This window comes from Pholcus phalangioides, unplaced genomic scaffold (assembly GCF_987345545.1).
Source record: "Pholcus phalangioides strain wild (caught in Gottingen) unplaced genomic scaffold, Ppha-v1.0 ptg000027l_1, whole genome shotgun sequence".
In the NCBI taxonomy this organism is placed as follows: domain Eukaryota; kingdom Metazoa; phylum Arthropoda; class Arachnida; order Araneae; family Pholcidae; genus Pholcus; species Pholcus phalangioides.
Genome location: NW_028301617.1, coordinates 1,220,404 through 1,233,832, shown reverse-complemented (window position 1 = coordinate 1,233,832; position 13,429 = coordinate 1,220,404). Strand labels below are relative to the sequence as shown.

At 38.7% G+C, this 13,429-nt stretch overlaps 1 non-coding gene across 1 annotated transcript; it reads left to right on the top strand.

Annotated features, from left to right (window-relative positions):
* Positions 1 to 1,522: 1,522 nt before the first annotated feature.
* Positions 1,523 to 1,647, top strand: LOC149068027 (U6atac minor spliceosomal RNA). Its single transcript, XR_016195251.1, has one exon. It is a non-coding gene; the product is annotated as a U6atac minor spliceosomal RNA (small nuclear RNA).
* The last annotated feature ends 11,782 nt before the right edge of the window (positions 1,648 to 13,429 follow it).

Here is a 13,429-nt window from a genome sequence, read left to right as displayed (position 1 = left end):
CTACATCAGGCATCTTCATAGGCGGAGATCAATGTGCAAGTCTGGGGGGTACAATAATGATTGCTGGGGGGGGGGGGGCATGATGATGTCAATTCATATATATACGTATATGCATTAGATCAGTAGGCTCCACCTTTGAGACGCTGGGGGGAGGGGGAGGACAATGCCTCCCCGTATCTTCGCCCATAGACATCTTCAACCCATTGCTCGCGAGCACCACGGTGCTCCTTGAATTACTCCGAGTGCTAGATGCTCGTGTCCGGTTTGGTGTGCTCTGGTGCACGTGATCAACGTTCCAATTAAACATCCTGGAGGAATTATATTCAAGGATCGAAATCATTCTGATTTTTCACGCATTCGTATTTCAAACTTGCCGTAAGAGTGCTCTTCTTTTTTGATGATGGGTTCAGGCAGTGCTCGCGACTGGGAAAAGGTTTGTGGTCTACATTGACAACGAACGATGTCTAAGGATAACGATATGCTATGGATGTCGAAATTGATGGCGGGTAAGAAATTAATAAGGTTTTTTTTTTCGTCGTGTTTTACTTCAAAAACATCATAATCTTTTCTTAAGGCCTCTCCCGCACTTTGCGTACTCCGGTGATAATTATCTAGAAGCAACAGAGAAAAAATCTCCGGATATAAGAATCAAAATGACTGAACCGAACGTGACTGTTATAAGCGGCGGCTACTGTATTGCAGTATACACTGGGACCATAAGTCGTGTATTTGCCTGGACATCCACACGTACTTTCATTTTTGGAAATGTCCCGTCTTTTCACGTATTCTCAACGAAGACAAATGAAAAGCAATATTTCATAAGAGAATGCAAACTCCATCTTAAAATTACTGTTTATTTAAAAAAAACAAAACAAACCCAACCGAATAACGAAGAATCGTGCGCGTGCGACACGAAATTCTGCGGCTCACGAGCAGCGCCAGCGAGGGCGCGCGCGTGCACGAGATTAGCGTAGTGTCGCGTCGTGTTTTAATCCGCCTTTGGCTGTTTTCATATTTCAGTTTGTGCTCTCATTGTATAAATTTGCTGGTTTGGAAAATAAAATCATTTATATAGTGCACTGAAAACAGTGCGACTGCACATTTTTTAAATGTCTCGCGAAACAGCGCTGGAAATTATCTACCTCGTTTGCACCGCGCTGCTCCGCGATCGGATATGAAAAGAAGATATCATAGAGTTACGCAGTCGTAGAGGCAGAATCAACGAAGCAACGTGATAAGTACTGCCATAGAGAGCGCTGAATTGGGGGGGGGGGGAAATCTGTTTAGTTTAAAGCGCCATCTAGTGATTAATACATAATCTAAAAACAAGACATATTGATCGTTGAATTCAATAATAAAAGTATTTTTTTCACATTTTGAAAAAAAGAAATATTTTTTGTTCAATTTTTATAACATAAATAAGCAAAATTTTTAATAATAACACCATAATTTATAACAGTTGATATTTGATAAAAGACCAAAAAGCAGTAGTATATAAATTTTAACTTCAATCGCTTATAGCGTGTTGTATGAAAGGAGAGAAGGTTAGCACTCCCCTTGACAAGGACGGAATGGCCTCTGGGCCTACAACACAAATACGGTTAAGGCACAGTCGCTTACTTCGCGACCACTTAACCAAATTTTTTTAGGCCCTCGGTAACCAGGCAGCACTCACCAGATAACAAAACTGAAAAGCCTCTAGTAGGCGTTGACCCACGGCTATGAAATGAAGCCGGGTTTTCCTAGGAGCAGGTTTTCTGCGTCGCGCGCAACGTGAATCCCACAGCGCGACACGCCGTCATCTCACCAATAAGAAGAGCAGTATTCCCTAGAGAGCACAATAATGCTCACGACAGCGCTTTACGTCGGGCGTGATTGGCCGACTGCTTCTAGAGAAGTCAAATGCGTCGTGCGCCGCCCGTTTCTTCTCCATTTTCGTTGAGTTTCCCCTTCTCTTCAAACCGGAGCATGCAGGCGACAGAGTAGCTGATGCCAGAGCCATACACTATATATAGCCACCTTGATCTGATGCGCAAAGGGAAAACACAAACGCGTAGCGTGATTATGTAACACGTTTCTGCCGGCGCGAAATGGTCCAATTCGGTTCACGCGGTGAAAAAAAACATATCCCGGCGTAAGAAACAGAACGACTGTTTTCCTACAGCAACAAGCCTCACGAGAGTGCTATAGGTTGGACGTGATTAGCGGACTACTTATAAAGGAGGCAGATGCGCCGCGCGTTTCACCGCTCTTCTCTTCATTTTTCTTGTGTTTTCCTTAAGCCGGGTTTTCCTAGGAGAAAGTTTTCTGTGTCGCGTAAGAACCGAACTGGACCATTTTGCGTCAGGAGAAACGTGCCACATAATCACGCTACGCTAACCTAGCGTGACGCATCAGCTCAGGGCGCTGCACCACCATAGGAAACCTACTCCTAGGAAAACCCTTCTTATCTCACATATTTGTCAGGTTTAACGAGTTTTGTGATCAATCTTTTTTGGGATTTCAATAATGATTGGTGATTGCGCCTACTTCTGACAGTGCTTTTGATGACAATTTGCGATGTCCCGTATATTTTATGGGTTAATATTTAAGACCCTTTATTTATCGAATTTTATTTGTATCAGGAAATATGGTCATCAGATCATCTGAGTATTTTTTTTTTCGTGAAATGAAATTTTTGTTTTCACAATTTGTGGCAGTCCTTTATTTAAATACCCTTCAGCAATAACTAGCGAATTGCATTTAAGGCAATAAAGCGCAATTTTTGGACAATTTCAGTGAAATTCCGTATTTAGATAGCAGTTTCATACATTCACCTTGATGATGTGTGGTGAACCTAAGCATGAAGATATATTTTATTAGAACTCACATGGACATTACTATTACTAATATCAATTACAACGGGTGAATAATTTTATCAAGTCTGCCTGCGGATCATCAATGCAAGGGTTTAACCTTTTTTAGCCTCTACCCAAAATCAACAACAAGATCAGCTTCACGACCCATTGGACTATGTATTTTTCGAAATTGGTAAAACCAGTGATGCAATGTCTGTGATGCAAATAAGCCAGTGATGCAATGTGCTGTGATGCAAATAAGCCAGTGATGCAACAAATCAGTGATGCAATAATAGGACTGTAAGGGGTTTTTACGACTCATCTATATCTATATAGATAGATAGATAGAACCGCTCACAACCCCGGACTGATGCAAAGCACCTTACTTCCATTCCCTCAAAAGAGGCAGAGTTGTGTCGGAAAAGTTAGCAAAGATTTATAGTGGTGGCTCCCCTTGCCCCGTGCCCGCAAGTTTCGAATTACTCGCGTCGTTCTCCCCAGGAAAACAGCCATCAACCAATGCAACATACAAGCCATTTGACAAAAAATGGGTGACTGAATCCAATGACTAGGGAGAAAAATTGCACGTGCGCCCAGTGGCACATGAGGGCCGGAGACCGCAGCCTGGGATTCCGAAAGAAATGTGGAAAAGACTTGTGGGCAAGAAAGAAGAGGAAGAAGCTGGCAAGTTGAAGTGGGAGAGCTTTGAGAATGATCAAAATACACAATACACAATGTATACAAATTACATATATACAGCGCCTCGACACTGACGGGAAACGAAGAAACAAAGCCTCCGTCCACAGTGCTGAGTTTTGCCTGTCCTATTGCAGAATATGCGATATACACGCGCACACAGAATTCACACAGAGCCTGCACTGCAACGGGAACAATCAAACAGAGCCTCCGTTGACAGTGCTGGGCATTCACATTTGAATTACATGCATATATTATTTACTTTACAAAAATTTCCCTTTTTTATACTATTGGGAATGCACAGAAACATTACTCTATGAAGGTAGTATTGGGTACAAATATCACCATGAGCTCATACAAATATATATTCAAGGTTACAAATTACTATCATACTATAAAAGTGCAGCGGGAACAATCAAACACAGCCCCTGTTCACAGTGCTGGGTGGCAGCGATCACATTTGAATTACCCACACATATTTACATAATATACGCTAATTACATAATATAAATTTCCCTTTTTATAATAATTGTTGATACACATAAACATTACTATGTACGTCACATATTCACAACAAATGCCATAATGAGCTCATACAAATATTCAAGGTTACTAAACCACCATCATACTATGAAATTGTATATACAAAAACATTCATAAATTATACAGGGTGTATTACTCAAATGTTATGGTTTAGGAGCCTAAGTGCGCCCCTCTATATGGAACCCGCATCCGTTTCAGATTCCACTTCCGAATCACTAGTGGATTGTTCACTATTTCCAGTTATTATCAAAATAGTTTCTTTATAATTTATCAGATAGCCCAAGACTTGTTGTAGTTTCCTCGTTGCAGATCTTTGTAAAATAATTTTCCGTTTCCACAAGATCTCTCGTCCGTTCGGTGGCGCCTGCAAATGGTATCCCTTTGTGTACTCACACTGTGTCACATAGTGTATCACGCCTATATCTATATATAAGCCCCCCCCCCCTCCCGCGAATCATGTGTAGGTTGTGATTCCTGGCTGTAAGTAGATTCGTACGACCCCTCTCGTATAAGCGTTAATAAGGGACGCCGCGGGTGGAAAAAGTTTGAGAAACCCCTGTTCTATGGGAATTAGTCGGAACCGCTTCTAGTTTTTTTCCCTGTCTCAAAAAAAATTCCCATGACCTACCGATGCTAACCCTGCAAACCGTCTTTTATTTCAGTTATTTTTCCGGCTTTCATGAATTTTTAAAGTTTTGACGGACTTTTGCCCACCCTGTACATTTTTTTAATGTACGTGCATTAGACATGCGTTTGAACACAATTAAGATGATAAGAAAAATGAAATACTGTTTATATATATATATAACTCTTATACTGCTTACATATAGTATTATATGCTCGGTATAACGAATTAACCTTCTCAGCGGCAATTACGAGATATCTCGCCTAACTTAATGATTTGTATTTCGGTGTATCTCGCCTTTTTTTAACGCGAGAACGGCCGAAGCAGTCATTTTGACGGTTTTTCATTTGGAAAACACTATAATCTCAATAGTAATTGATGTACACGCTCAATTTTCGGTGTATGTGACTTTTCCTTATTTCGGTACTTCTCTTTGCGAACAAAAACCTGAATGTCTTGAAGGTTCTGTTCTGGAGTTATCGACGTTTATGCCTAGAACGACCAAGACAGTCATTTTGACTGCTATATATGTAAATTGAATATGTTTTCTCGTTGTGGCCGGCATTGTGTGCTTTTAGGTTTATCCCCCCTATCATTCACTGCGCAACACACATTCACTAGTAACATGCAGATCAGAGTAAAAGGATTTTGTGTAGGCTCTCTCTCGACTAGATAAAAAGGCTACTCGCCGAGACAGCAGACGTTCGTGTATTGACAATCAGAACATCATTTCTTTATTCAGCTACATGCCTCTAATATCAAAGTTGAGGAAACTTTTGTTTTTATGATCCTCGCACGCTCACTTTTTTTGCTTCCGTCATACTTTTCATAACTGTTCGTGTGGCATAAAAGATGCTTTGAAAGCATCCTAGAAAACATAGGTTCGTTCACAGTATGTAGAAATGGCTCCTATAGGAGGCGGACTTGTTCGAAAAATAATGATATTATATTAGCGATAAATGAGAGGTTTCGGACAATGCACCTGAAGCTGTTGAAACTTTTACGATGCGAACTCTGACAATGAAGATCAGGATTTTCTGCCGTAATCCACCCGAAAGAGTAATGTGGTGATTCCAGAAGCGTAGCGATTCCTTACCAGATAATACTGATGAAAAAGAAACACAAAAAGAGGTATATTTTTTATAATTTGTACTCTTTAGAAATGAATTTTAGTAGTGCGCTAGTTTTTCTTCAGTAGTGCAAATTCATGATGACATAAAACTGTATTCAATCCATATTGTACGCAAACAACTCTGAATAGAAAAGACTGATACACATATAAAAAGGTACACATCATCCTCGGTTCGTTCAACAACAAACAATGGGGGGGGGGCACTATCACCTGCACGAAATCGGAAAAAAATATTCTCATGAAAGGAAATGCAACATTTTTTATAGAGGTTACAATTTTTTCTACAGTGCTAGTTATACTGCATATCAGCGAAATTTATTCGCCGTCGACTCTGTGAACGCTCCAGTAAATGAAGCATTCAATTCTAAACCAACGCGCTTGCAGAGAAAGCGTTCTCACTTCAATGGGGAAACCGGTCGTAAGCATGCGCCAAAGCGGACGGGATTAGAACTACTATAAGACGCACTGCGCATGCGCTGATTTTTTAAAAAAAAAATTTTGGATCCTCATTACTTTTTTTACCTATTCCACGTGCTTGTTGGTGTTTTTCTTACGTCTCATTTCCACTTAAATTTTACCGTTTTTTTAACGAATTTGTCAAAAGGCCCTTATTAGGGCCAATTTTTTTTTATTTTCTCATTGATTTCTCTGTTCTCTAGCTTTTATTCTTTTCCTTTTTATTTGTTTTTCTCCCATATTTCATCGTAATTCGAAATGCCGAATCACTGCAGCTTCCTAGGATGAGAGAGGAATTCGAAGTCCGAAGGAGTTCATATGTTTCGCTTTCCGAAAAACAAGATCAGGTTAGTAATGAATTTAAAGAATTCATTACTAACCCCTGATCTTGTCGTTGGAGAAAAATAAATATTGCGGAGTGGAACTGTCAATCACAAATGGGTAAGAGCGTGGTCAAACCTAGGTGCTAACCCCGTTCGCTAGATGGCGCTGTAGGCAAATTTTCGGCTAATCGTAATGCACACTGGGGACGCTTTCTTTTCAAGCAAAACATTTTCAATCCTCGATTACAACAAAAAATTTATTGTTTTCAACTATGAACTAACAATTTAGGTTCAACAGTTTGAACACCAAGACAAAATTATTAAATTTCTTTGTTAGTTCTTCTCAAACATGTCTTCAACATTAACACATTCTATATCATTGATGAGTTGTAACTGCACAACGCTCTAGATGGCGCGCTCACCGAACACAGGATGCAATTCATCGTGGTGCACCAAATTACGATGATTGTTTATTGACGCTGCACTCAAACCTTGATAGAAGTTTCCCTACAGACCTGCAAAAGACAAAATTATATATATATAATTACTGTTAAAATTTTTTAACTAATACTTTTTGAGACAGCAATTCTACAGTTTTTGTTTGCTTAAAAAAAATTATTATATTTGTTTTAATTAATTTGATTATATTGATTATAATATCAATTAATTTAAATTTTTGAAGATTTTTCACAGTTGCATTTGAATTATTCTAGATGGGGCAAAACCGTAGTTAGTAAAAACTTGATACAGTGACATCTAATGAGTGCAATAGTGTCCACGATCATTGATTTATACGGCAAGAAATCCCAAAACGAAACAGTGGCCGTCTTAACTCATGGGCCCACCCTGTGAGCCTCAAGATAGGAGCCTCTTCATAGGCCCATCTGGCCCGTCCGTATTCCCACAATCGGCCCGTAGGGCTGGGCATGGTGTAAAAACTCTGACGCTGGTCTGGTCTGGGAGCCTCAAGTTAGAAGGGGGGCTCAAAAAAAAACATTAGAACTCGTTGAAATTCTGGGGAGTTTGCCTTATTAACCGCTTATATCCTCCTTTGGGAACAGAGTGGGAGCCATGTTCTGGTTTGGTGGTGGTGGAGATTTTGCTAGGCAGGGCCTTAGAAAAATCTCTTGTCTCATGGGCCCACGATGCTTCCCTGCAGCCGAGTGTTCCTTCTTCAAAAATTACAATACACATTTGATTTTTTCGACGACCATTTAAAATTGCAACAAAGTAGGGTGCTATATTTTATGTCAATATATGAATCTGCAAAAGACTAAAGTTATGTCCAACCCCTTTGCGTTCAAGAGGACGACTATCTTGCTCAACAACACAGAGATAGAAGTAGAAAGCTATTTATACCTGCGGCAAGAAATTACCATGGACAACGGAATCATTAATGAAATAAACAGAAGGATCAGGATTGGATGGAGCACTTTTGGCAAAAACTGTGTAATTCTGAAGAGACACATGACATTATGCCTGAAATGAAAAGTTTTCAACCAATGTGTGCTACTAGTGCCGTCTTAAGGCATGGGCCTACCCGGGCACGATCCGGGGGCCTCAAGAGAAAAGGGCCTCACAAAAATGAGATCTGGTTGAGATTTTCGAGAATTCGCCTGATAGGGTCTCAGAAAAATCATTTGGCCCGGGGGCCCATGATGCTCTTAAGATGACCCTGCTGACTTATGGAGCTGACACATGAACACTCACTAGCAAGACGATACAAAGGCTACAGACAACACAAAGCAGCATTGAGAGATGTATGCCAGGGGCGTAGCCTGAAATTTTGTTCGGGGGGGGGGCACCAAAGTGGTAGAGTGATAGAACAATAGATTTGGCCATCTTTTTCCCTTTTTTTAGGTCATCATGTCATATTTCGCGGGGGGGGGGGGGTGGGGGGACAAGATCCCTAAGTTCCTTCCTCCCCCCCCCCCCCACGCCCTTGATGTATGCTAGGCATCACAAGGAAAACGAATCACTTGGATAAGGAACCAAACAAAGGTATATGATATCATGGAAAGAATTAAACGTTTTAAATGGAAATGGGCGGGACGTATTGCAAGAAGACGGGACAACAGATGGACCGCAAGCATTCTAGATTGGTACCCCCGTGGTTTTAAACGTCCGAGAAGGCATTCCCACGCAAGATGGATTGACGAGATCAGGAAAGTGGCAGGAGTCAACTGGATCGCTAAAGCATCAGACAGAGCAAAATGGAATAATTTAAAGATCTTCATCCAGCAGTGGATTGAAAATGGTTGTTGATGATGATGGCAGTAGGCACAACTTTTAATCGAACGATGGCGATATCTTGGGGGTTCTAAAAGTTGCAGAATAAAGCGGTTTTAACCACACACAAAAATAATCGTTTGTGATTTTTTTTACCCGACTATATGCAATTCGTCTTGATGATGGGGGTCATCTACATATTTATTATTGTCCAAACTTCAAAATCTTCAATGTAAACCCTTATTTTTTCCATATTATCTGATTTATCGCATTGCATTTACCGTAAAAATAAAACTGCATCGCTGTGAGTATGAAAATGAGAGAGATATGAGTGAAAATGCGTTTGGGGACCCTCTAAACATTGAGGAAACTGAATTTGAAGGTTGATTGCAGGGGGGCAAAAACACTCACCAAACAAGTTTTGATCGATAAATACTCCGTATTTTACGCGAGTGTTTGGATTTTTAGAGAGCTGTTAAAAAATAAATAGTTTTAATTTTATGGAGGTGAAAAAAAACAAACTTTTTTGTTATTACTCTTCATTTCAGTGACTTTGTATCCGTGATTGAACGAATATTTACACCATAATTATTTCAAACGATGTGTCACAAAGAAATTGTTTGCGACGACAATTTCATCAAAAAAATATAAGAATTTTCCGTTGAACATTATACTATTTTATATTATAATTTTGTTTCATTTTGCAATTCCTCAATTTTTAATGCTAAAAAAATACGGATGAAAAGAAATGCCTTGGTTTTAGCAGAGAAGACTCCACCAATAGCTACTGCCCTAAACTTGGCACACACTAAGATGATTTACGCTATTGGGGAACCGTTATATTTATCGATTATTATCTCCTTAAATATTAACGTCAATCTAATTGTATGTGGTATTAATTTGTGAATTGTTTGCACGTTATTATATTTACCATTTCAGCTCACGAATGTTGTCTAAGGAATGAAACGAATTTCTGAAATAGAGAAAAAGTAAAAAATTTCGTTGTGTTTATTTATTTGTTTACTCGACTACTTAAAATAAAGTTTGAAAAATTGGATGGATGACTTATTTATCGTATCACCGTGTACTTAAAACAATAATTACCCATTTCAATAAAGTTATGAGCTTCATATTTAAACATTTTCGCATAATTTGTCATGAGAAATTTCCCAATGAATTTCAAATTTATATCTAGTACATGGCCTCTAAAAGTGGTAATTTTCATATAATCGCTCATATCTTGCCAAATAGAGGTCAGATTGGAATGAAAATTGATTCTGTTGGGTTTTCGACTAGCCTGATTCGAAATGAAGTAAAAATTAATATGTAGGTATGCTTCTATTCATAATTTTTTAAAATGTTTTAATAATTCATAACTCATATTTAAAAAAAAGCCAAATTCAAAATGAGTAATAAAATTATGTTTGGCCCGTTAGAATCTATCATTTAAAATAAAAAGTAATGAGATACCTACATTATTTCAGCAATTATGCTCAAAACAATATATTTATATTTCGCTAACTGTTTGTTCAAAATTGATGAAATTTGGTGTTTCGGCATTTCTTGAGATACTGAATCCAAATAGGGAAGATAAAAATGGGGTTATATACCGTTGAACTTTCAAAAGTTGGATCTAGTTTTAACATCTAGATGACCCCTTAAGAAACAATGAACTTGATACAATTATGGAAGATCCTGAAATGTAGAAGAATGTTACCTTTCTTTTTTTTTACCAATAAGTAGAACCAAAGATATCTCCATCCCCGTTCAGTTAAGAGTTGTACATACTGTACATTACAATGAATGTAATGGCTTTGGCAGTGAGCGCCATCTACAGTATTTTACTGACAAATTTCAATGTTCATTAAAAAGTTTGACTCATCGTTTTTTATTCGATTTTTATGATTTGAAAATAAATTTGGACCTATACAATAAAAAAACTAAATAATTTGATTTCTTAGTTAAAATTTTTCATCTTGTATTGTAAGTTGATTGTTATAAACAGTAAATTTTTATGAATAATTTTAAATTCAGTCCCAAGTTTGTTCAAGAAACTATTCTTTTTCTATTCGATCTTTTTGTAACACTTTATCTTCCCAGACCGTAACTTTGCTCAATATTGAGAAAACGCTTTCTACGAAAAGCTAGGGACTGTATATCAACTGACCTGAAATTAAGGCGTGTGCCTTCTTCAAGGGCAAAACATGAACCTAATGAAATTTACATGATCGGTGATCGTGAATAATATTCAAGTCCCTAAACCAGGGGCTCTCAAACTGTGCGACGCCAACCATCGTCAGGGGCACCTGACAAATATTTTTCAAAGAGCCGTGGATAAGCGTTGATCAAGGAAAAGGGGCGCCGCAGGTGGAAAAAGTTGGAGGACGCCTCACTGCGTGTTGATGTATGGCGCGCCATCTAGAATATCTTAATAACACTACTTGCGGAAAATCATTAAAAAAAATTAAAATTTTCATCCACATTCAGGAACTCTCTCTAATGCAATTTCCCATTAAATTCATTAAAAATTTGAATTAATGAATTGAATCAAATACTCTTGCCCGTACGGGGCAGCTAAAATTGTAGGGAAAGAGAGTCCGTGAGATTAGGCCTTCATTGGAGAGCGCCGGTTACGTAAGTCAGTACCTTAGGGGAGAGGAATACCGCGAATTTCTTCGTTGAATTCATAGAAGTCGCAGGAAATTCCGGCAATTACTTTCAGTGACAGGTGTAGAAGAGTTATCATTCATGTTTCGGCTAGCGTTATTATATATTTAATACTATATAATAAATATTACCCTTAGCAACAGTCAACTAACAATTTTACATGTAGTTTGAAAAATTAAAAAGGGGCCGTTCATGTATTACGTCATCATCGATGGGGGGGGGGGGGTTCCCGATTTGCTGACTTTTGATGACAAGGGGGCGGGGTTTGGGTAATGCTTACGTCATCAACCACCCTTTATGAAAATATGAGTTAGGATTCAGAGGGGCAGAGCTGATGACGAAATTTTGCTGACAAGGGGGGGGGGGGGGGTCAAAAATTTCTAAAAATTTGGAAAATTGAAATGAAACAGAAGTATAATTGAATTCATTCAATTCAAAAACACGGATCATAGGGGCCGTGCGAGTATTACGTAAGCAAACTTTTAGCCATTTTTGACCCCCCCCTCCTTGTCAGCAAAAGTAAGCAAAACTCTAACCCCCCCCCCCTCCTGTCAGCAAAATTTCGTCATCAGCTCTGCCCACGGGCGACTTAGACATTCGTAATTGTTTAGTGGGCTATGCTCTGCCCCTCTGAATCCTAACGCATATTGGTGGGATCAGAGACGTACACGGGGGGGGGGGGGCTCATGGCCCCCTCCCACGATTTTGAAAATTTATTTTTTTTAATGCAAAAAAATATATTTTTTAAAGTTTGAAATTTCGGAAGACAATACCTTTATATGTTATAATTAATTTCTCTTAGTTTCAATGTTATTTGAAGGCTATGAACTCAAAAAATTTATCTTTAATAAATTCATTGCGACCCACCCTCTAAGCCATATAATGATGAATCGCATGAAGGCCCTTGGCCCGGGGACAAAATATGGCCCTGGGGGTTATCTGATGCGGCCTGCCCTCCACAACCTTAATTTTGTAAAAATGAACTTACCGGTACATTTACAGATCGCTTAAGTGTCCCGTGGTACAGTTCCAGAACATATTCTTTGGTCTTAGCTGTGATAATTTCTGTTCAGCTGGGTAGTTGGATGCTGAGCTGATAACATCCACTTCTGAAGCATCTTGCTTCTCAAAGTACTTTTTTGGCCAGTTTCTTTATATATTTGTAGATGGACTGGAATTTGAAGATCAGCGTGCAGGTCGGTTAGTCTGAAGTATTTTGGAGCACCTGAGAATGTAATTTTGATGTTTCTGGAGGTTGTAAATATTGCTTTTCTGAGCGAAAGCCCAAGCCGGTGCACCATATGTAAAAACAGGTATGATAATTTGTTTATACATAATTTTCTTGTTCTTTAGTGATGCATGTGACTTTGGGTAGCAAAAACGGAGGAGACTTTCCATTGCAATTTGGGATTTTTTTATCACTTGCTCGACATGATACTTGAAATTTAGGCGAGTGTCTATGTATACTCCTAAGTACTTTGTCACTATGCTTGGGTCAATCGCTTGATGTTCAATAAATAAGTAAGAATTTTGAGCAACCTCATAATGTGTCAGCCACATAAAAACACACTTTGAAACGTTTAATTTGGCTCTATTTACTAAATTTCAGTATTCCACTTCTTCTCCATCAGCTCCTCCTGGAGGTTGCTAAGGTCCGAGAAAAAAATCGTACATCGTATGATAGTTAGTGTACAGGGTGATTTAATTAGTTAATTAATTATGATTTCAATTAGATTACCAAATGCATGCAAAAAAAAAAAAAATCACTATTTTGTATGAAAGCTAGAAAGTCTGCCTGCTGGTTGACTGTTATGAAAGAATGAACTATAGCGATCAAGAGAGTTTTTTTACGAGAGTTCGACTTCTCTTTGACCTCTTCAAGTGTGATATCTCGGTTTAGAGTAGATGGAAGAATTGCACT